Source organism: Cyrtonyx montezumae, unplaced genomic scaffold (assembly GCF_038088225.1).
Source record: "Cyrtonyx montezumae isolate F1298 unplaced genomic scaffold, pur_monq_1.0 scaffold_13, whole genome shotgun sequence".
Taxonomy (NCBI): Eukaryota; Metazoa; Chordata; class Aves; order Galliformes; family Odontophoridae; genus Cyrtonyx; species Cyrtonyx montezumae.
In genome coordinates, this window is record NW_027071859.1 from 33,033,013 (window position 1) to 33,057,224 (window position 24,212).

At 40.3% G+C, this 24,212-nt stretch overlaps 1 long non-coding RNA gene and 2 other non-coding genes across 4 annotated transcripts; all 3 read right to left on the bottom strand.

Annotated features, from left to right (window-relative positions):
* Positions 1-2,153: 2,153 nt before the first annotated feature.
* LOC136045199 (uncharacterized) lies at positions 2,154-8,105 on the bottom strand. 2 transcript variants are annotated; one of them, XR_010621886.1, is made up of 7 exons: positions 8,045-8,105; positions 6,686-6,738; positions 5,823-5,892; positions 5,125-5,209; positions 4,037-4,062; positions 3,257-3,304; positions 2,154-2,657 (listed from the first exon to the last, which is right to left on the bottom strand). It is a non-coding gene; the product is annotated as an uncharacterized LOC136045199 (long non-coding RNA). The 2 variants fall into 2 exon arrangements; XR_010621885.1 differs by lacking the exon at positions 8,045-8,105 and having other exon boundaries at positions 6,686-7,107.
* Positions 2,824-2,894, bottom strand: LOC136045339 (small nucleolar RNA SNORD50). The gene has a single exon (XR_010621903.1). It is a non-coding gene; the product is annotated as a small nucleolar RNA SNORD50 (small nucleolar RNA).
* LOC136045341 (small nucleolar RNA SNORD50) lies at positions 4,964-5,031 on the bottom strand. The gene has a single exon (XR_010621905.1). It is a non-coding gene; the product is annotated as a small nucleolar RNA SNORD50 (small nucleolar RNA).
* Positions 8,106-24,212: the final 16,107 nt, after the last annotated feature.

The following is a 24,212-nucleotide window of genomic DNA, read 5'->3' on the forward strand; positions in this document are numbered from 1 at the left end:
CTTGTAGCACAAGATTTGCAGTTAACGGGCTCATCAGTGGCCATGTCTTTTTTCCAGGCTTAGTAGGAGGCATACATTTTTTCATGATCGAACGGCTTCTGGAAACAGGCTGCCACTACTCCAAGCACCAATGTAATACAGTTCTCCAGCCCCTTTTATCTATTACTGCCAATCCTAGATCAGAACATCCCCAATATTTCAGATTTACATTGAAGTACTTTCAGTATTCAAGTACCATCCAAAATACTGAAACTATCTCTAGTCTTTTGATGTCAGAAATTAGAAGAGCAACTGGTCCACATCAGTTTTACTAGATGCACACACAGCAGGAGCTCCTCCAAAGCTTCAGATGCTTTGTATTATTTGTATTAGCTTCAGCCAAAAAGACATTGTTACATTCAAAACATACCACAAATAAATTACTGCCCTGTACTGTTATATAAGCTATATAAAAACTCTTTCAGGAAAGCTAATACACTACTTAACAAATACTGCTCCCCTGTTATCCTTTTCTGGTTTTCAATACACTCCTTCCCCTACAGTGTGTCCCAAGACTGTCAACCTCTGACTCACTGCCTGAACATCTCCACTAAACATTGTCAGCAGCATCAACTCAATAAAAAAAGAGAATTGTAGGGGTTGAAAGGGACCTCTGGGGAATCAAAGTTCAATCCATCCCTGCTTAAGCAGGTTCCCTACAGTAGGTTGCACAGCAGTGTCCAGGCAGATGTTGATTTCTCCAGAGAAGACTCCACAGGCTCTCTGGGCAGTGCTCTGTCATTCTCACAATGAAGTTCTTCCTCAGGTCTGCAAAGAACTTCGCATGCTCCCAATTTTTGTCTGTTACCCCTTGTTCAGAGGCATGCACACCACTGAAAAGAGCTAAAAACGCAATGGACCTAAGATGGGAGGCTGATCCCTCCACACTCCTGAAGTATGGAACTGCCAGTGGAGCTTACATTGTCCAGGAGCCACACAAACAGTATGCTGGAATGTCACATGTTCAGCGTGCCCTGCACCAGTACTTTTGTAAGGCCACATTGTCTCTGCAGCCCTTGCAAAATAATGAGCTGTCCAGAAACACCTTAAGTGACTACAGAACTCACGTTCAACACCTAGGTAAGTTTTCCACATCCTCATCTTTATTCAAGAGAGAGCACGTACAAAACACAGCACAGAAATAGCTACCCTTCTCAGCAACATTTAATGGATAATAAATCCTGATGAAAGCCATCAAGGGAAGTTTTGCTGCAGTAAAATTCTGCGGCTTCTGATGATACAATTCAATAGCGATACACAGTTACTTGCTGAGAAGCAGCCACTGGCCAGCCAAAGCAGCTGATCATTACTTACTGAATAACCAAATCAGAGGTTACGCAGTAAGCCATGCCACTCCTGAAATTCAGTCACATCATTAATGCATGTTTCTGTAGTCACAGTTCTTTCTGAACTTCCCAACCATTCAGATGCTGCTACTTGGTGCGTTCCGCAGTTCTGTGGTACTGCACTGACAGGACAACCGGCCTTTCAAGAATTCGGTGTTTAAAAATAAGTATTTCACAACGTTCTTCTCAGATCCCTAAAGGAAGTAAGCAGCTAGCATCCAGCGCTGTCATTTTTGGCTGCAGACTACAGGGTTGTTTCTGTATTTTGGTACATTCCAAAATCATTCAGTAACCACAGCACTACCCATCACTGGCCACCATGCACTTGTCGCATTCCTCCTTTATAAAGCATTCCTGAGAATGCAGTGCAAGAGCCACACCTTAAGGTGGATTGCATCTTTCATGCATAATTGGTCTTTAAAGGCAACATACTCAGACAATCAATTTACAATTCCTCTCCTCCTTGGTGGAAGTGAAGATTTCCTCAATACAACAAACATGTTAACATGTTACTGTGTGGTTAGTAACTGCTGCAAGCCAAAGTTCAGTGTTTGTACCTGTCCTCCCACACCAGGAACAGATAACACTGCCAATGTCTTCAGTGGGCACAGTTCCAGTCCCGATACTGGTGGTCTTATGCTAAATTGGCAGCTCACTGAAAACTCCCCTTTCCTTCTCTCCCCAACCAGATACATAAGAAAACAAACACTTTAATCCATGCCTTTTCTGTAACCACAACCTCCCTATCTGAAATTTCAAGTGTTTTTTAACATGTTTTTCACGTTGATGCTTCCACACCACCTTGCCTACTTCCTTCCATCTCCCAGGTGACATCTCCAAGAAGCACTTAGGAGTTGGAACTTATGTATCAATGCTGCATGGCCTACCTGCAACTTCCATTGTTTTGAGTTACTACATATGCTCCGTATCAGAAAGTCTGCATACCCTTTCACTTCATAAGGACCAACAGCCTGTTTCTTTTTTCATACATTGAAGCTCACCACTCATTCCCTAATGCTAGTTATCCTCCCCAAACAGGGCAGTTCTGTGTCGTGAGAAAAGCATTAGTTTAAATATGCAGAGACGGTAATTTTGGTTCACGTGCAGTTTTTGGTAACAGTATCTGCTAACCAATTTCAACAACTGTTTCAGCAGGATTTTAAAAGCATGGTCCCACTCCAAGCGAGAACATCTCTTCAGGTGTTACACCTTCTTCCAAGTTACAGAGCATCCACATTTGTCAAGCAGCACTGACAAAAACGTTCCACCTCACTGGAAAAAGGAGAACAAGGTCTAAATAAAATGGTTCATTGGAGGAAGAAATTTAAACTTGAAAATAAGCACACACTTTACATACTTTTTTTTTTTGCAAAAGCACCTAAAACCGCATAGAACTTGTAATAGTTTTCAGTCAGTTTAGAACTAGTCTTTCCATCTCATCTCAGATGCCGGATCCGTACTCGGATTTTCAGCAAGGAATTCAGGTTCGGGATAGGATCATCACAGATGAGATGCAGAAACAGTACTGTGAAAGTAAACCTAACACATGATGCACTTTTTTGATAGTGATGCTGATTGCAACAATAACAAAAATCCTTGGTCCTTTGACATGTAAGGTAACCATTTAAAATTTCACAGGTAGATCTGAAGGTTAGCAATGGTTAGTCACAACTACTGGTACATGCAGTCCCTTGGGTAGTAAGTGATCTTATATTTAAGCATATATACAGAGTAAGTAGTAAGTTACTGTACAAACCTACTGTATCAGTTATCCATTAGCAACAGACACGGCACTAAATATTTCTTGTAAACTTGTAAACACAGACTTCAGACTTAATCATAAAATGCTTGGAAAAGTTTGGATTACATACCTGAACAAATTATAAGCATTTTTTCATACAGTTATGACCATTTTCCTGCTGGAAAAGAGACGTTTATTAGCTCAGAAATGTTTTCTTCCATCACTCAAAACACAACTTACTATTTGATCTCTCATACATTACTGAGCATGTGGTGCAATAACACCAGCACCCATAAAGCACCACAAAACTTAACCTATAAGTGTTCTCACATCAATGTAAGATTTTTTTTTGCATGTCTTGCCTGGACACAACGTTGCTATACAATGAAAGACAATTAGTCTGTTAAGACTAAGTCTACCACAATCAAAAGCTTAATTTCTAAAAACGATAGTGAAAATATGATTTTCAGCTTGTATCAAAATATTAAAAGCTCAAATCTATCAACAAGCAAAACATCAAAAAACTGTATTATTCTATGCAGGACTCCTGCAGCAACAGGAAGATTGAGCATTGCATTTTGAGCTGGAACTGATAAATCTTAAGATTAAGGCCAATATAGATGATGAAACATTGCAGCATTTCCCATGTTGCAAAGACACATACTCTATTTCAGATACACCATCTGCAGTAATTATTTACATGTCACCTCATACTTTTAAATGGATTTGACGTGATAATGCAGTTTTAAGTACAGTTATTTAAACCTAGCTTGCCAAGTGTCCATGGCCTCTAACAACTATGAAGTATTTCATCTTTTTCATGTTTTACTTATCATGGGACAATAATAATCTGATCTCAAAAGTCAGACGTGTTTTTATAACTTAGTTCTATCATTTATTGAATTGATACCTTCAAGAAGCAGCCTTCAAGCATCCCTGCAAAGACAAAAATTGCACCAATTAGTTTTATAACAAGGCTTGCTACTTTCAGCTTTCCTCTAGACTTCTGACTAAACAAAACATTATTTTACAGGCAGCAATTCTGCACAAAAAGCTTCACTCCTGTGTTTAAACTTAATTTATTGGGGCAAAACCTGTTCTTTAAAATAAACTTTAAGTAGAAATTCTCAAATGCCTTTTTTCAGGAAGGAGTGAAATAAATATAGACGTGTAGTAAGACAGCAAATTTAGAACCTCACACTTCTAGATTCTAAATTTTTATATGAAAACTGAACTTGTTCAGAAGACATGCTTCAAGACCCACATTTAATTGAGGAAGATTAAATTCAGAAAAATTTGAAAATTTAAAATCTTGGGGAAACAGCCTCCAATACAGTTAAGGCATAACGTGTGCTCTTACGCACACTTTTTGCCTGCTGCAGGTAAATTTAAACTAATCCAGAAGGGCTAGTCTAACACTAGAGCTGAAACAGCTTTAACTCATCACAATTCACTTCTAATCATTAACATTAGCTTTCCTTAATGCCCACATCTGAATGCATCTTAAGTTAACAATGCTTTCTGAGAGGCACAGTGCAGGTGTCATTAACTAACCCAAAACCCAGAAACACTTCATTTTCTTACCAGGACATTTTCAACAGTTGGTGAGAGTTACTCATTTCTAAGCTCCTAGACAAGACACCTTGAAGCTTGCCATCTCTCTTCTCTTTAAAGGTGCTACCATTTGCTGGGCAACAGCACACGTCCATAAGGCAAGTTTCAGCAGTGCACCAAAACCCTTACTCACAGTAAGGAACTTGTATTTGGAGACAGCATGGAAGTAAAACTAACTGGGAAAGTGAATGACAGAAAGGTCTTTTGAAAGAAGAGTGGCTTTGTTTCAGAAGCCAGATCCGTATCAAGTTTTTCATCAACAAATCAGAAATGGCAACTTCATCACAATCCACCACTCAGATAATTGTACTGGAAAGGGAACACACGTAGCCTTAATTGGGAATACCTCAACAAAAGTTTCAGCAATTTAACAATAAATATTACCTCTATCTGTTGTAGTAGAGTTGCCCGGAAGTGTTTCATCACAACACACAACTTCTCCATTATTAAAAACTGTTCATAAGCCATTCTAGAAACAAATAAAGCAAGCAGTTAGAATAAGTCCATTCAGTAACATAACACAACCCACTTGGGATGCCCAAGTTTTAGACTTGTGGATCACCATTCCTCTCATCTTTACTTTCCAGACAAAGCCATTGGTCATAGGCATTTGAGTATGACGAGTTAAACTAAACACAGATCCTACTATTGTTTCTTAGCATATCCAAAAAGTGAAAATATTGACTATACTCTTAAAAAATGAGCAATACATTTTAGATTTGCCTGTTTATACTGACAAAGAACTTCCAGCCGTCAGCTTCATTTTCTTCACCTCAAGTCTTCTAATTTTATGATAAAGTGTACACTGACAGATAATTATAAGTCACCTTGAGGTAATCTTTGTCACATTTACAATGTAAATCTTAAACATATTTTACCAGTTCCTTCACGAGTGGTTTGAAATGACTGAAATATTCACCCACCCATCTTCCTTAGCCTACACATTTCAACACAGATCATGTCAAATAGTGTCTGAAATACAATAATATCTCATTTTTAAAACTAATGACAAGGTTACTAATTTGCATGTTGCTAAGCCATTTAACAAGCTAATTCATCCCCACAGATCATTCAAAACATACACAGCTTTCAGGAAAATCCACTTGTGTGTACTGAATCCTCTTCTAGTTCCAATGGCGTTTCCGTGATGGGCTAAAATCAAAATTAAGCAAAAATCAGTTCCAATAGAAAATCTGTTACAATGGTCTGAACTCCATCTCGCACATCACTACGTCAGGGAGCAGTCACTAAAATTTCTTTTCATACCAAAAAAACTAGTATTAGTCTACAACTGTCTGCCAAGAACTTACAAGTTGAAATTCTATGCACAGCAGAACAATACTGGCCTGAAATTATTTTAGACCATCTTTTTTTATAATTTAAGTCATTTCAACTTCTGTTTTATGTTACACATTTATTCACAACGTTAGACCTAATATTTATAGATTCCTTCCAACTGAACTATTGTACTGTCCACAGTTTACAGAACCAGCACTTAAATGCAAATACGGCCACGTATGTGGATTCAGATTAGTTCCACGCACGCCCTACACAAGACAGTTAACTTGTAGTAAATTACATTTATCTCAAAGGTGATGCATGTTAATCAAGTCATCTGTCATGCAGGCTCTCATGCTTAATGAAGTGATACAGAAACAGAAATGATAGTAAAAGCACGTGACCTCAGCAGCGCTCTTAACTCACATAATTACTCATCAGTTTAAAGGCAACTATGAAAACACATGGAGGAAAACGTGTTATATGAATATGAAAACTATTTTTTTATTTATTTTGTTACACTCAACAGCCATATGAAAATGACAATCTCTGGCACCTTCCACATTCTATGCTTTTGTCAGACAAAAATGTGGAAACTGGAATGGAAACATTTACTGTCTTGATCAACAATGGAAATGTACTCCTACAGTGAGAAAATAACTATTACCTTAATGCTTCTGTACAACATATTGGACGTCACCGAAAGCTTCTGCTTCGTACCTAAAAATAAACAGCAGACAAACTTACCACTTGAAATGAGCACACACTTAGTACTAGGACACTTAATAACATATGTCAAGACTTTCTAAAGACTCAGAAGCAATGAAATGTTAAGTAATCAAGCCTTATTTCCCAGGTTTTTCAGAAGGCAGAAAGAAATACAGCTGTTTAAGTAACAAAGGAACACATTATATTCGTTCAAATTCCACATTAGCGGCATCGCAGAAATGATCCAATTTACTCAGTGTTAACCTTCCTTCAAATGATTTTGAATAAAATGCACTAGATGGAGATTTCTACCCTTGCCGCATTAACTGCTTTTCTTCACGCTAAGAATTCCAGTTTAGCTAAGTAGAAAGGATTTAAACCCATCAACTCAACCAACCAACCAAACACAAGGCAAGGGAAATATGTGTTATACAAATATGTGGCGGCTTCCAGCAAAAACGTTTATTGCTACACACAGTGGAGATGAAATTAAGGCCACGCTCTATGATAAGATTACAAAACTTGGCTTTCAGATCAAAGCAATTAAGGTATATTTATTGAACCCAATAACCATCACGGATAGCAAAGATACAATAACTTCACTGTTCAGTAATCTGACACCTGACTGGGGATGTAATTAGAAGAGAAGTCTGAAGACAGACTGATTGCTTCTTGCACAAAAGCACACAGCAAAACGCCCTTACAAGTTAGGGCACGTCAGCATATGTGCCAGCATGAGAACTGGTAACTAAGACACACCTAAGTGCAACGCAGAGCCGCCCCAATCTCGGGCTGAGCTGCTTCCATCCCCAGCCCTTCAGAGCCGCCGACGCAGGCGGACACCCCTCTCCCATCAGCCCCAAGAGCTCTGCCACGCTCAAAATGGCGCGGTCCACGCAGAGCCCCGCCGGGCACCGCCCGCACCAGGGCAAAATGGGACCCCGCCGCCCACGCGGCCGCCGCCTCCACGAACTACATTTCCCAGAGTGCCCCGCGCCGCTTCCGCCGGGAAACGGACCCCGCCGCTCTCCTGTCCCCCTCCCCGCGGGACGCGGGGCACGCCGGGACCTGTAGTTCTCCCCTCCGTCCCCTCTCCGCCGCGGCGTTTCACCCCTGGGCCGCGGCCCCACGGCGGTCGCCGGCCCGCAGCGCCGCACCTCGTTCGCACGCCCCGCGGAGCGAGCGTCGCCGCCTGCCCCAGCTTCAAACAAACGCGCGGCACCGCCATGTGGTGCCACCCCTCTCCCCCCTAATTAGCCCAGGTGTCCCTCAGCTCCGCTCGCACAGCACCGTACTCATCCGCCACACAACCCCTTACCACCGCCGCCGCTCCACAGAAAAAAAGGTGGCGGGGGGAAATTCGCTGGCTTTATATGGACCTAGAGAGGTGGGAACGAGGCTAGCCCCGCCCCTCGCCCCTCGAGCCCGGGGGCGGGGACTGTGGGAGGCGGGCGCAGGAACGCGCTTTCCCCGCCCGGCGCGCGCCCGCGCTCGTAGGGCTGCCGAAGGCGGGGGGGGGCGGGGCAGCGGGCAGAACGAGTTGGGGTATCAACCGACCGCAGCTCCAGCTCGTCAAGCTGTGACAAATGCATCGTGCGGGGTTCTTGTTTGGTTTTGCCTGTGTTGGTATTCTCCAGGGCTCCAACTGGCTAAACTGTTCTTCCTAAGCGTTTCAGCTTTCCTTTGTGTCCCGTTGGACCTTCGTGGAGTTGCACGGCATGTACGCCCTTTCTGTTTTTGGAAATGGCGCGCACTGCTTTACCGTGTACAGCATTCCGTGTCGGCGGGGCTGACAAATCTCCACATGCTCACAGCGGTGGAAAGCTTTCTGATACGGCTATTGCCTCCTCCTGCACTGTGTCTTTGTAGGGTCAGAAGGCATTTTTCTTGATATCCAATCTGAATTCTCCCCTGGTGCAACTGAAGGCGATTACCTCTTGTCCTATCTCTGTTACCTGGGAGAGGAGGCTGACACCCACCTCATTCCAGCCTCCCTTTCGAGAGTTGTAGAAAGCAATGAAGCCTTTCTTAAGCCTTCTCTTCTCCTGACAAAACAATCCCAGTTCCCTCAGCTGCTCCCCATGAGTCTTGTGCTCTGGACCCTTCAGCAACTCTATTGCCTTTCTTTGGGCATTGTCTTTCTGAAGGAAATCTATATCACTAGTTTCTATAGTCTGGCAGAAGGGACAGATTTTAGGGGGACAGGTTTACTAGTAGTGCCTGAATGCAAACTTTTTATTCCCAGAGAAATATAGCTCATATTTCTCAGCATCACATAAATCTACTGTCACTGGTCAAGCTTTTGGGATAAGGGAAGTACAGTTTAATGGAGATGAGCAATAATTAAAAGGCTGAAAATGAAAACAGACAAGGTTTCTTCTTAGCTGCTTTGCTTTCCCCTCCTTCGGGCTTCTTCAACTTGGAGCTACACCCTATGTGTTTGGAAGAGAGCGCAGACTGTAGAGCACCACCTGATCTTCAAACTCTGCTCCGCAGCAAAATCCAAAGGCTAGTTGCAACCACAATTGCGATTGCAGCAAAGATTAATTTATAATGAGCCCTTCCCAATTTAGCTCATCTCACACCTGTGCCTGTATTCACAGAGTAAGCACTGGAAAGGAGAGTGCTGGTTATGAAATGCTGGTGGCACACAGTATTGCCTCTTTTGAGCCTCACACAAATTTATGCCTCCCTGAATGGCTGGTGCTAAGGCTAGGGCTAGGGCTTTTCTGCTCCAGCTAACTTTCTCCAAGTTATCTTTTCTTACTATAAATGATTTATTTTTCTTCTTGTTATTTCTCCCCCCTTTTCCCTTTATGTTCCTATTTTGCATCCGGCTTCCTGGATTTTCTCCTTTAGCTTTGCGACTTTGATGACTCACATCTCTTGGTTTAGTTTGGGGTTGTTACCAGCACATCCTTTGGGATACTGAGTTCCCCTCCCCTCTCAGCTTCCCAGCAGGAAATCTATTGTGTGCAGCTTTGATTTCTTCCTTTTCAGAACTGTAGTACTCGCTGTGAAATCCTGAGCTGTGTTTACCTTATTCTGCACTATGCATCATAAAAAGTGTGAGTTGTGAAATAGTTTCATTCGGCTTATGATTTTGACCCTGTTCAAAATTTTTAAATAAATATATATATAAATATATTTTTTTTTTTAAAGAAAACAATCTGTCTTCAAGTTTTTAATCACCTTAGTGTGCTTAACAGAAAGATGAGAATGTTTTGTTCATAACTGAGATCATAAAAATGTTGGTCTGGCTACACACTCAGAGTGTAGGGCCACCCTCCAACATCCTGCCTCCAACTTTATCCAGAAGTAAACTCTATTAGTGACTGTTTAAAACACCATGAGAAACACCTCTACACGCAGCAAGTCTTCTCACAGAGGCTGCAGAAATCTCATTTGCTTACTCATTCCTCAAATGGAAGTTAATTCTTCTCATTTCTCTTTGAGATGGTCTGAAAGTGCATTCAAGAAGCAAGCACAGTATGGGCTTGTACAGTGGTGATGTTCTCTATTCCTTGTTCCCAAGCACTTCCCAAACTTTGGCTTCCTTTTTTCTTTTTCTTTTTTTTTTTTTTTTTTTTTTTACTTTGCTATTATCATGCATTGAGACAATAATTCCACACAACCATTTGTCACCAATGCACCATCTTTAATACCAAAGCAATTTCAAGAGATTGTTAACAATAATTCAATTAGCATTTCACCTGGATGTCTTTACAACATGGTCTGATCACATTGAAACTGCAACAACCTCCAGAACCATGAAGCAAATTCTGTGATGAACGCTATATAAGTGCTAAGTGGTCGAGAGTGGGAAATTTCCCAAGAGCTTCAGCACTGAATACAGAACAGGAAAATGAATGAAATTGCCGGGCCTAATTTTATCTGAAAGGGCTTCCTGTGCCTCTTGCATGTGAGAAGGGATATGTTATCAGTTTTGGTAGGCTAAGCATCTTTATACTGGTATATGTTTATCTGCACTTCAAGTCTTTCTGAATGCTGATTTTATGCCTTGAAAATAGTGTCCTCCATTTATCTTCATATCAGTTGTGAGGACCTAATGTTCATAGATGTACATTGTAGTTTTGTTTTTAATAAGCATATTCATTTTTAGGCAGGTCCTCTTTTAAAATTAGAGTCCTGCTGTGGTGGACTTCTATTTTTAGTTGTTCCTGCAAAGATGGAGTATCTAAATATACAGTGGTTGCTCATACAGAAACTTTTGTTTTACTGACAATCTGATCAGTTTATATGTGGCTAAAACTAACAGTGAAGCATGACTGAGCTTTATACAGCCACAAAACCAAAACTAAACCCTCTGCAGGAAGTTACTTAAAAGAAGCAATAAAGATAATATATTAAGACAGCCAGACCAGTTAATACTGTTTTCATTAGCTACCTTTTTCTCTCTGTGCTAAAATAAGTCCATGTCCTATCACCAGGAGTACAACTACGTAACTATTGTTACTTAACAGAAGTATTCATTCTCTTGACTGGGGCATTTTGATTTGCCCAAAAATACTTAAGGGAAGTTTTAAAATGAGGCTTTGTAAGTGCTTGGGAACATCATCTTTCTCTCCTTGTTCAAATTCTACATTAACTGTATATCACCGAGAGACAAAATAATTAAATTGCTGGATGCTTGCTGCTTATCTTATTGGATTTTTCTCCTTCTTAAGAGGTGAAATGATTAGATGAGAGGAAAGCATTGGAGTGGGAATGTTGCAGAAAGAATGGGGGAGAATAACCTGCTATTTAATATTCTTCTCATATTCCTATGGCCCAGCTATTAATTAATATTTGCAATCACTTCATGCATTAACAGGGAATAAGAAGTCTTTTATTTCATACAGCCTTGAAAAATTGTCAGTTTTGTTCTTCCCATTCCTTACCAAGAGTCTATCTCTGAGAAAACAAGCCTGCTGAGCTACTGGACTTTTTTATTAAAAACTGGATTGACACCTTTCAAAGTCTTGCTTACAATTAAAATATCTGATAATCACACCATATAAAAAATCAGGAAGAACAACATGTATTTACCTTACCCTTGCTAAGTATCATGTGAAGTATTACAACAAAGTAAAAGTTGTAAAACTGCATTCCACCATCTGGGTTTGAATCTGGGCACGTTAAGTACAGATCTCTCAGTAAGAAAGAGGCACTCCCTTTGAAGTGGAGATTTCTTGGAAACTTAACTATCTGGAATGTTCCATCTGATAAATTAAGAAAAGAAAATATGCATACATATTATTTTGCTCATAGCATGCATGTTGAAATACAAATATTAGTTTAAGCAATTTATAGTAACTACTTTATATAAAACCTAAGTAGGCAACATAAGGCTGTGTTGGGGTGGGTCAGGTGGGTGTTAGGATAAGGTTCTTCACCAGAGGTTGGTGGGCATGGAGCAGGTTGCCCAGGGCAATAGGTACAGCCCCGAGCTGCTGGAGTTTAAGGAACATCTGGACAATGTTCTCATACATAGGATTTTAAATTTGGGTGGTTCTGTGTGGAGAAGGGAGCTGGACTCCATGATCCTTCTGGGTCCCTTCCAAATTAGGATATTCTAAGGCAAAGAAATGGCATTATCTGCAGTGCTAATACATACTTTTTAATACATTTCATTTTATATCACATCTTCACTTAACGATGATGGATAAAACATTCCTGGTATTCTTCAAGTCTTTTCTATTGTAGAATTGTCTCCATGATGTCTTTCTTTTAAAAGCAGCACGTTTTCTGGGTCTGGACAGTATGTTAGCAGGCTTTCTGAGCATAGCTTGCTTTCTTAGTTGCTCAGTTCTCCATGCAGAGGGAGAGACCAGACACTTCATATAGGTGTATTTTAACTCATACATGTCAGCAGAACTCATGAGCTCCTGTTGAATGATGTGACCTTGTTCTTCCCTTCCTTCCTGCCATCACTACAAGTTAATCTTCATGGTTCTACAAGCAACTGCTGAGGGTGATAGAAAACCAACCTCCTCCCTTCCTCCCTTCCTCCCTTCCTCCTTCCTCCCTTCCTCCCTTCCTCCCTCCCTCCTTCCTCCTTCCCTCCCTCCCTTTCTTTCTTTCTTTCTCTCTTTCTTTCTTTCTGTCTTTCTCTCTTTCTTTCTTTCTTTCTGTCTTTCTCTCTTTCTTTCTTTCTTTCTTTCTTTTTCTTCCTTTCTTCCTTTCCTCCTTTCTTTTTCTTTCTTTCTTTCTTTCTTTCTTTCTTTCTTTCTTTCTTTCTTTCTTTCTTTCTTTCTTTCTTTCTTTCTTTCTTTCTTTCTTTCTTTCTTTCTTTCTTTCTTTCTTTCTTTCTTTCTTTCTTTCTTTCTTTCTTTCTTTCTTTCTTTCTCTTTCTTTCTCTCTCTCTCTCTCTCTTTCTCTCTTTCTCTCTCTCTTTCTCTTTCTCTCCTTCTCTCTTTCTTTCTCTCTCTCTCTCTCTCTCTTTTTCTTTCTTTCTTACTTTCTTACTTTTTTTTGTTCAGCTTTAGTTTTCTAGCAAATCAGACACCTGAACTGACTCATACTGTGACCACCTAACCACTAGATTTAACAGAAGGGAAGTGGTGGGGACTCATACCCTCAGCTGGGGAAGATTTGAGCAGAGTGTTCTCCCTTGACAGGTAGCTCTAAATATGATGCGAAACCTCTGTTTCAATCCCTCCAAAACACAGAGCTGTTCTTTAATGTCAGAATTAAAATACATGTTTATGGTTTAAGAAGTCTGTTCCACTACTGTATGTTAGTCTATTTGCTCTTGTAGTGTAAGAAATAAATAATATATCTCTGAATGCAATTAAATTCTACGGACAGTTGAAATTTAGAGCAGTATAGCTTATGGCTGGCATTACTAAGAGCAAGTTAATCATTATATTCTTCCCTGGGATTTGTAATGTTAGTCTGTCTGGTTGTTGAAAGTGGGAGGCTGTATAACTTGTAAACTTGAAGAAAAGGTAAATTAATGTGTTGCTGATGTCCAAGAAGGAAACGCAGCACTGCAAATTTGTGTTGTCTAGACAAGTACACTGCCTTGTTGTGATATTCCTCTCTTGTGTCCTGAAAGGTGAGCAGGAGAATGAAACAAGGCTATCCACTTTTCTAGCCCTCATTTCTACATGAGGTCTGAAGGCTAAGTATGAGGCAAGGCTGCCACTCCTTGTCAGCTCAGAGAACAAGTTCTTGGCCTCAAATCAGGCAGCTAATAGGCAGATTAAATTTACTTACACCTGTAATGAGTAATGAGCATGCAATGTTTCTGAAAATGGGTCCAAGTGGAGCAGAGAAGTTGTGTTATGAGGCATGAGATGGGTGCTGGCTACAGATGTGATCTCCTAGCACCTCTTTTTTTTTTGCAATCGCTGTGCAGAGAGCACTCCTGTCAGCATCCTTTGGGATCCCTAAGCTGTGACCTCTTGTGAGTCAAAGGTAAATGACTGGGAGGCAGACCTGCTAATCTCTGCACCTTCTCAACAAAGGATGTTGGGGAAGCTTTCAGAGTGGTCAGCAATCAGATCTGTGAGCAGGTCACACAGGAAGAGTAGCTGGATCACATAGGTTGGTATCCAGCATAAGGACAGATGGAAGCCTGGGGTCTTGTGCTAGATAGAAAATGTTTGGCCACTGCCAGATCTTGGGAGAGGCAAGCAGCTCAATGCCCATGGTGCTGAGTAGGGAGATTTGGATACCAGGCAGGAGATGACATAAATCCCAGAACTGTTGTGTGGCCTTGGCTAGTGCAGGATTCCAGAATGGAAAAGTACACCAGAGCTGTTTCCAGAATGCAAAGTGCTAGTTGCACGCAGGCATGTTGAGTAATGCCACCGTTCCTTCCAGGCAATACCAGGTGATGAAGTTCCTTTCCTGTTGACTGTGCACCACAGCAAGACATTGGTACCAGGAATGCCTACTTGCTTTTCTATATGCATCTCCTCCTAGACCATCTATGGAAGATGCAATCCAAGATCATCTTACGGGAGTTTTAATGTCTTGAGATGACCTCTTCTAGCTGTGGATATCCTGGCATTCTGCCCATATGGGAAAGACTCCAGCAGCAGCTTTTTATTGACCAATTGGTCAGTAAATTACGATCTTCCCGAAAGGGCCAAGTGATGTGTGCTTTGGGATGCTGTGGGACAAGACAAGTGGCCAAAACCTTATCAGAACACATGAGTACCCTTACTTGTAGTGCCCATCAGAGTCGTGGTCTGACTCCCAGACAAACCCATGTTTGACACCATGCTGGATGAATTTTCCCTGCTTTGTGATTTTGAATGGGGTGAACATTAAGATAATTCTACTGTAAACACAAGAGGGCACCTCCATCTCACTTTTAAATGTCTTTCAGCAGTTATAAAAGGAAGTTATTGGCAGAACAATACAGAATACTTATTTTGGTAATATAAAAATACTATTCCTTTTCAAGCATTTATAGGTTATGTAATTATAAGCCATATTTAAGAAATTTACTCTTGGCTTGATCCTTTCTCCAAAACATAATGGAAAAAGAACAAATTGAATTTTATCCTCTATCTCTGTAAGGTAAAACAATACTCATGCTTTTACGGTAACCAGAGTTGTGCTAATGCTAGGTAACTGCAGTTTCTTTGCAGGCATTTCAAGTGCAATATCTTGTGGAAACAGAGACAAAGAGGTTAATTCTTTTGTCTACTGCAAACTCATTAAGAAAATGAAAAGGGAGATTGTGATTAAGAATTGTTATTCTTGACAACATTTTCATATTTTGAATATCAGTGTACTGTTCTCATAGATGAACTCACTTCTCTCTATCTGAGTTGATGTCTGGTAAGTGTTTTGCATGCTCCAGGCAGCTACACAAAATAAATGTATTTTAAGTTCATCCAAGGGCCTCAGCTATTGGTATGAAAGTCTCATTTGAACTCAGGGAAAGTATTAACAGCTCTTTAAAGCACAATAAATGAAAATTATGGCTTGTAAAACAGAATTTCCTGGACATCTTGAAACACAGATCTGAAAATGTAGTCACTTTTTTTTGTTTGTTTTAAAGGAAATGTGTACATAGAAAACCAAAATACTATAAAATCCACTGTGCTATTACCTCAGATTAAATGTTAAAATTCTGTATCTGTTGTCTTCACTCAGAGGGAGTTCTCTGGTATGATCAAAAGCATTTCATGGAAAAACAAAATAACATTCAAGTGCCATTTTTCCAAATGCAAAAAGGTAAATCAGAATGGAGGAGTGAACAAACTATTTCTTTTGTTCATTGTGAACTTCTTCATCAATTCCTTATACAAATTTTTCTTCGGCTGAGAGTTCTGATGTCTTTCACAGTATTTTCAGTCAAGAATACTGAAAACAAGAAAGAAAGAATCAGCATCATCTAATGCAGCAAATTACTTGACAGCACTTTAGGGGAAAATTTGTGAGACTCGAATTATATCGAGTACTAAAACAGTAACTCCTGGGAGAGGTTATGTGCCGGAATTAAATGCAAGTCAGTTTCTGCTGTGGTCTCTTGAACTGCATTTTATCTTCATGACACTACTTTTTGTTTTATGGCCTGGCAGATCCATAAACTCATTCCTTACTATGCTATAAAGCATACAGTGAGGTATGGTGTAAAAAGATCGAAAGCAGATATGGTGCTTGTAATGCAACTTTGTAGAAAAATATTGAGTCTAACTGAATTTTCTGTTATTGTTTGTCTATCCAATGAAATCTGATTAAAAAAATGCACAGCTTTTACTTGGAACAGATGGCATAGTGACAGATTCATATGAATCAAAGTGCTCATTTCATTTCCGAGCATGATCTTTTCCTCTGAAACAGCAAGTGATTTACAGGTATGGATGTTTCCGAAATAATGAACATAAAAGTTGACTTTTGGCTCTATTAGGGAACCAGACTGAAGAGACAAGCTGCTCTATAGAAGGCTACCTCTGCCAGCACTTGGAAATTGTTCCCCAGGAAGGGTCAGTGATGACTGTTAAAATAGAAGAAATCAATCTGATATATTAGAAAGCTTCCCACAGACTTTTTTTCTCTCTCTCTCTTTTTTTTTTTTTTAATAGATGTGTATTCATACATTTGACAAAGATTAGACATGAAGAGCAACTCATAGAAAATACGTAAATTTCTCCAAAAGTAATGCTTCCTCTTTATTCTTTCTATGGAAACTACAACAGATTCAAGGAGCACAGTAACACTATTTCATAGAGCAAACTGTCAGCAATAAAAACGATTTTTCAACACAGTCATTACTATTATCTATGATTTTTTTTTTTCCCAGAATGAACAAGAGCCTGGATGCTGTGCTCATAAACATCTGCACCAGGGAAGGTGACCCACTGTCACTACTGCCCGTGCTGAAATGCATCAGCTACCACTTCACTGTGCTCACAGACATTGTTTGGTTTCCATAAGTATTCAGAAGGTGTCAGTGCATGTCAGTGGGTGAGATGTTTTTCTGCACAGAGGAGTTCATTGACACACTTTCGCTTCATGCACATTTTATGCACTGACACCATTTTGTAGAATTGCCCCTCTGCTGCCATCTGTCAACCAAATTACATGGATTGTCATTTGACAACCAAATGTAATGGAATATTGGCAGAAAAGTTCAACCTCTACTGCCATGCCACCAATATCTGCCTCTGACATAATGGGTCAACAAAATAAAATAGGAAGCATTCCTTTTGGAGCAGCTCTTGTAGAACTATTTGAAATATATAATATAGAGGTTGCGAATCTGGCTGTGTATGAGAAATTACTTAATTATTGCTATTATTTTTTACCTGTAATTATTTAGTACCTATTTCTATCTACTGAAATAGGAGTATAGCTAACTAGGATAGCTGTCAATAAGGCTCATATATCCACTCCTTCATGGCAGACAAACCCAGTTCCCTGTAAAGTCTGCTGTCTTATGACAGTAATGCAACATGCTCTGGCAGGTCTGGCAGGGTGTTTGCACTGCCTGATCACTACACCTCAGGTTAACAAGGCTGACTGTTCCTGGCACGTTCTTCAGGGAAGTACTGCTGTGGTCTCTGGCTGGAAATTCCAGGAAAACTTGCAGGAACATAACAGGAGATGATAGCCCTATGTCAAGTTAATATTGGTCAGTGTGTAAGCACAGGTATCAAGGAAAAATCAGCCACTCAGAATAATTGCATAAGCCCTGTTGTTTTGAAAAGCAAATAAATTATTACTGGAAATTCTTCATTTTGATCCATCAAATCAAGACAATTAAGAAATAATTTTATAATCTTTTATTGTATATTTTTCATAGGACATGACAGGATAGGACAGGACAGGACAGGACAGGACAGGACAGGACAGGACAGGATAGGATAGGATAGGATAGGATAGGATAGGATAGGATAGGATAGGATAGGATAGGATAGGATAGGATAGGGTAGGGTAGGGTAGGGTAGGGTAGGGTAGGGTAGGGTAGGGTAGGGTAGGGTAGGGTAGGGTAGGGTAGGGTAGGGTAGGGTAGGGTAGGGTAGGGTAGGGTAGGGTAGGGTAGGGTAGGGTAGGGTAGGGTAGGGTAGGGTTAGGGTAAGGTAGGGTTAGGGTAGGGTAGGGTAGGGTAGGGTAGGGTAGGGTAGGGTAGGGTAGGGTAGGGTAGGGTAGGGTAGGGTAGGGTAGGGTAGGGTAGGGTAGGGTAGAATAGTTCAGTTGGAAGGGACCTTAAAGATCATAGAATCACTGGTTATCAGGTCATCAAAGATCATCAGGTCTAACTTTCTGACCTCTACAGGGCTATCCAAAAACTAAAATCTACTAATGACAGCATTGTTCTTTGTCCAAATGCCCTTTCAACGCTAACAGGCAGAAGACATGAATCAGCTCTATAGGAAACCTATTTCAGTTTTTGATCAAACCTACAGTCAATAATTTTTTTGGAATAGCAGAGTTTTTATCTTCATATGGTGCCTGAAAGGTCCAAAATAGAAATGACATTCATCTTACATTCTCTCTGCAACTCAGAAGCAGAGGGTGCAGTCATCCTGAAACTGCTGTGTCAGCTCCAATGCACGGAATAACATAGCTTGTAATTAGTAATCTTTGTCATGACTAAATACAATATACAGCCACTGTGGATTCCACTGCTTTCCCACTCACTTCTGCTTTCATGACACCTTCAAGGTGTAATGAGAATAAAATAAAACAGGTGAAAGTGTGTTACAACCAAAAATGCTATCTAGGAGATTTTTTACTCTATCTTTGGGTTGTAGATGGAAAGCTCTTGTTCAGCGACAGCTGGTTCCAACATCTTAGGGTTGGTAACTTCAAATTTTTAGCTAAGCTGTAGCAAGTTCTCTACCATTAATTAGAATTCAGTTTCAGATGTTCTTAAACAGTACAGGAAACAATCATCAGTGAGAAAACCTGTGAAATGCTAAGCACTAAGAATATTTGATTATATGAGATATTTAAGTAAAATAATAATTTTTTTTTTTGCTCATAGCATTAGTGTATGCCTGCTTAGAGAGTTCCTGAAACTAGATCTTAAGAAAGATAACTCTGAATCTCATCTACACTCGGGAACATGAGACAAATTTAATTCCAGGTTCTCTGATGGCTGCTTGCCTAGGGAACCTGACCACAGTTAATGACAGCACACCTCTCTCAAATAGCATGGAAAACATCCAGAAGCAAAGATCACTGAATATAGACTGCAGTGAAACAATTCAAATAACACAGAGCATTTGTGTACCTAACTGTACAAAAATTCAAAGAGCAATTCAAGGTGAAGAATCAGCATTCATGCACATCTGTCTTAAAAGACAGTGTGTAACCCTGTATATCATAGAAACAAAATATTCACTATCTTACCTATTAATTAATATTAATGCCTCCCCATGTTAGGTGACTGGTCAGGTTTTGCATGCAGTGCTACAAAGTCAGCCAATGAAGCCAAAAGAAGAGGTGCAGCTCTTGGTTTTGTGAAGTGCTCTGAGTATTTTCCATGGAAGACTGCAGAGACTGCCTTAGTAGAGAGATTGTTCTAGGAGCAAAAAGAAGTCTGAAAGAAAAACAGATTTAATAGTTGCTAGAAAAGGAAGTGACATGCTTTCACATCTGATTTATTGTCCCCTGTCTAACACAAGAAAAGAGTTGCACAGGGTAACATGTGGTGCAGTGCTCTAAGACTCTCAAGGAACCTGAAGGATTTTTGCATTGAGGTTAGGATTCAGAGATCTCATTACAGTGATTGGCATAATACAGTGAATACTTTATGATGTTTTGCATAGTGTTTTCCGTATGTCATATTGTTCACATTCTGCATAATTTATATTTTTATAAAATGTGTTTAAGTGTATGCTGTGTAAGTATGTGCTATAAAATTTACATCCAGATGACGTTAGCTTCTCAGAGACCTTCTGCTGGCTGCAAGCATCCACCATGACCAGGTAGCTCCTCTCCATCTCTCTTCACTCTGTCAAGGAAGACAGTGCTTGGGGACTCCCCATAGGCAGTGCTAGAGGACTATCAATAATTTCATCTCTCCAAGCACCCGGAGCAGTAACAAGAATTCTAAGTAGAATTTAAATCACCTTTATTGCCTATAAAAACATTAGCTTTACCCATTCAGAGGATAAGTGAGAAGTGTTTAGTTAAATATATACTGACTGACTTATTCTGTCATCAGACAGTCAGAATATTTGATTCAGAGAAAATGCAGATATTAGCAGTTACTCCAGATTAAGCAATTTTTAAAATTTTAGTATTTCATTGTTAGAGTGTTTTATAGCGGTTAATGGGAGATTCAGCATTCAAAGAGCATAAAACAGCCTTTCTGTTGTTCTCTATTAACATCAGAAGCAGCAAAGTTTAAAATTTGGGATGTAAGCAATTATGGCTACAGTCTTTACTCAGTTGTTACTCAGCTAGTATACTTCAATAGATTCCCAACACAGAAAATAGAGTTTTTACTGCCCAAGGGATTTTACTACATTTTTGTTTCCCCCCTTTTTTAATTTCAAATGCCAAACATTTTAATACATATCAAACTTATTGAACAATTAAAATGCATTAGAGTTTATTGCTTTTTTATAAATATCATTACTACAGTCTTAAATTAGTCTTGGAAAGGTCAGGCATTTTTGCTTTACAGAAAAATAGATCATTTGCAAAAAAAAATTCTCCCAGCAACTCAGTCAATCCAGTTAGTTTTTAAATCTGGCCAGCAGGTTCCCTATGGCAGGGCTCTCAATTTGTTTTTATTGGCTTCTATGCCAATCCAGGTTTCACAACAGCCAGTGGGTCTGCTGTGGCTGCAGAGTGGTTTTCCCCAGAGTCATGGGATGCTGAGAGATGGAGACATCCCTGGCAACAGAAAGTTCTCACTGGGATGTCTCCTGTGTGGTCATGAGGGTGCCTGAGCCAAATGCTGTGGCTTTCTGCTTAATCATGAATCACCTCAAACACACCAATGTCGGTCCTGGTTGCTGGAATAACAACATTCAGAAAGTGCTTGCATTGCTGAGCTAGAAGTTGCAACGGCCACAGAACTGCGCCTTGCCACACTTGTACAATCTCTCTGTGATACTGACCTCTGATGTGACATGATACCTGTACATCCAGTGTCTAATGTGGTGCTTTCAACACAAGCAAACCAAGAAACCCATTGATAGATGATGCATGTTGGGCTATTGAGCTCAAACGAGCAACCCAGAGTTATTAATTCCCATACCTAGATGTAACACAATTATTAAACCAAGTGGATAACTTCTTCCTTGACAAAACCTGGAAAGCCTGTCAGGGAAGGTTCAGGTTGAATAGTAGGAAAAATTTATTCACCAAGTGAGTGGTGAGGCATATGCTGCCCAGGGAGGTGGAGTCATCATCCCTGGAGATGTTCAAGAACACTGAGTGTGGCACTGAGGGACGTGGTTAGTGGGCATGGTGGGAGTGGATCAACAGTTGGACCTGGTGATCTTAGAGGTCTTTTCTATGATTCTATGATTATGGGAAGGAAGGAGCAGAAACACATGCACTAGTTTGCATACACTGTGCCATTTTAACTGCACAGTTTTTCATGGTTATTCATATACTTGAATCAAAACAGAAAACCTGTGGCTTCAGAACCCAAAAATCAAAAAGTTAAATCATGGAACATTGTTCAAGACTGCCCTCCATACTTTATTAGATCTATGAAAGACACAGACAGTTCACATGCAGGCTTCAGGTGCTCAGGTACCAGGTTTGAGCTAGGCAAATATGTTGCTTGTAAATGGTGATGCACTGAGTGAACTCACAGCATGCATGGGGCAGGAGGAAGCAGTTACAGAAACAGAACAAAGTACTGACTGTTTGATCTGTTTGGCTGAGAAGGAAGACTTTTAATTTTATATTTTTTAATTTATTTTTCAGAAGGAAGAGATAAAAACAGGATTTAGAACTTAGAAATCTAGGAATCAGACCTGTGAGCCTAATCTTTGTGTTACAGCACTGCTTTTCTTAGTACAGACTGTGAGCTTTGTACTGAATTGCAAGGCAGCAGGGCTGCAGTCCATTGCTCTGTCTGAGCATTTCTTGACATGCCTGTAGCTTTGTTTTACTTGGTTTAGCTGTGACAGCAATTTCTCTAGTTGATCGTGTGTCTGTGGTTAATTTATTTTGCTCATTTATCTTTGTGTGGTACAACCACACATACTGCAATGGGCAGTTATTCTATCAAAAATGAAATATTTATGTCTCTAGCACAACGACACAGAGAAATACAGTCCTGGTGGTGGCTGAGGCCTTGAGAGGTGGAAAAGTGGAGTGCTTACAGAGAAAGGGATTGTATGGGATTGTAAATTGGGACACAGCCAGGGACTGGAGCGTGCATGTGGTTGTCAGCAGCTCCCTGGTGGGCAAATAAAGAAATGCAGGCCTGGAGCTGAACAAAACCAGTAGAAGGGTAACAGGGAAAACAAAGAAATAGTATGTTCTTGCTGCAAAAGTAATGCCTGAGGTCTCACAGTTTTCTGATCTGTGATGAGCTGCCCTGGAAATATGAGGACATCTGCACAGCCCCCTCAACTTCTGAAAGGCAAGGGACCAGCTTTACCTGGGACCCTCAGGTGGTGCAACCTGTGAGTTAAAATGTCAGTGTCTCAAGGTCATTTCACACTTTACTGTGAGGATAGGCAGTGATGCAGACATACCAGCTAGTAGCACCAATATAGTGCAGAAACTTATAGCTTGGTATTTGTGTACTTGCTAGTGGGAGATTACAGTGGCTGTAAACTGGTTTAGTAATTCACACTTATTCTGTGTAAGTTAAGCATATGCATTGGTTTACAAGCTGTGATGTGTTAATTTCTTATGTAGCTCTATATATTGTTTACAAAATGCAATGCAAACACCTTCTGTTATCAGTTGCTCAACATCTGTTTCAGAGATGCTTCTATAAATGAATATCCCGTTACTGCTCTCTCTTTCTTATTTTCCTCGGGGAAAGGTGATAGAATGTAGCTTATCTCTGACATCAAAAGAGATTTGCTTTATAGGTCTAGGAATGCCGAGCACTCACAAGTTACTGCTGCTGGCTGGTTTGTTAGTCCACATGATTTACAGCATCCCTGCTGCTCTGAGGTAACAAATGTACTGTCCCTTTCAAGGCACAGTCTCCTACGTTGCTGATGAGCACAGGCTGACTTGATTCCTCACTGGGTCAAACTGTCATACAAATAAGGACTGATACATACAGCAGATCTCAGATTCTGATATCTCATGTGCTTGCATTTCACATTGCTCTAAGGGTATCCCCTTGTTGTAGTAGGATTATCCTCCAAAGGATTTCAGGAAAGGCCAGTTTGTGGTTAATTTGAGTGGGTTATTTCCTTTCAAGGGGTATATTTCTGTTGTACCTGGTTATTGTGGATGTCTGTATTTCTTGCGAGCAACAAGCCAAGTTTCTTCTCTGGTGTTTAGCTCAGACAAAGGCAGGACTTATGCTTCTGTAACTCATAGTCCCTCTGGTGGGGAAACATGGGGGACAAGAAGCAGCAGGAGATGGGCAGACCTAATAGCCAAAAGAATCTCAATCTGTATTCCCTGAATAAGAACAGTACAGCTGCTCAGTGCTGAAAGCTGTTGTTTTCTCTGTAAACATTAGTTCTGAGGTTTTGTGATGGACAAAAGCCAAACTGATGGCAGGATATTGCTCTCCCTGCTGTTGGAGCATGTTCTCATCAGTTTATTTCTCAGCACTGATTCTGCAATGTCTCAGTCAAATCTTCCAGTTGGTAAGATTAGTTTCTGGCCAGATCAACAAGGAGCCCCCAGCTCACTGCCAGTAGGGGTGTGTGGCTGGTACACAAGCATCTATTCAGCCCCACACTTTGCCATGGTGTAGGGCTACGGCAACAGACAACTGTGCATTCTGTCCATATTTTCAAGTCTGGCATAAAACTACAGGAGTTAGAAACAGGTGAGATTCTTCATCATAAGCAGTGAAATTACTGAAGCCTATTTTTTTGCAAGTTTGCACCTCACAAAGCCTGTTC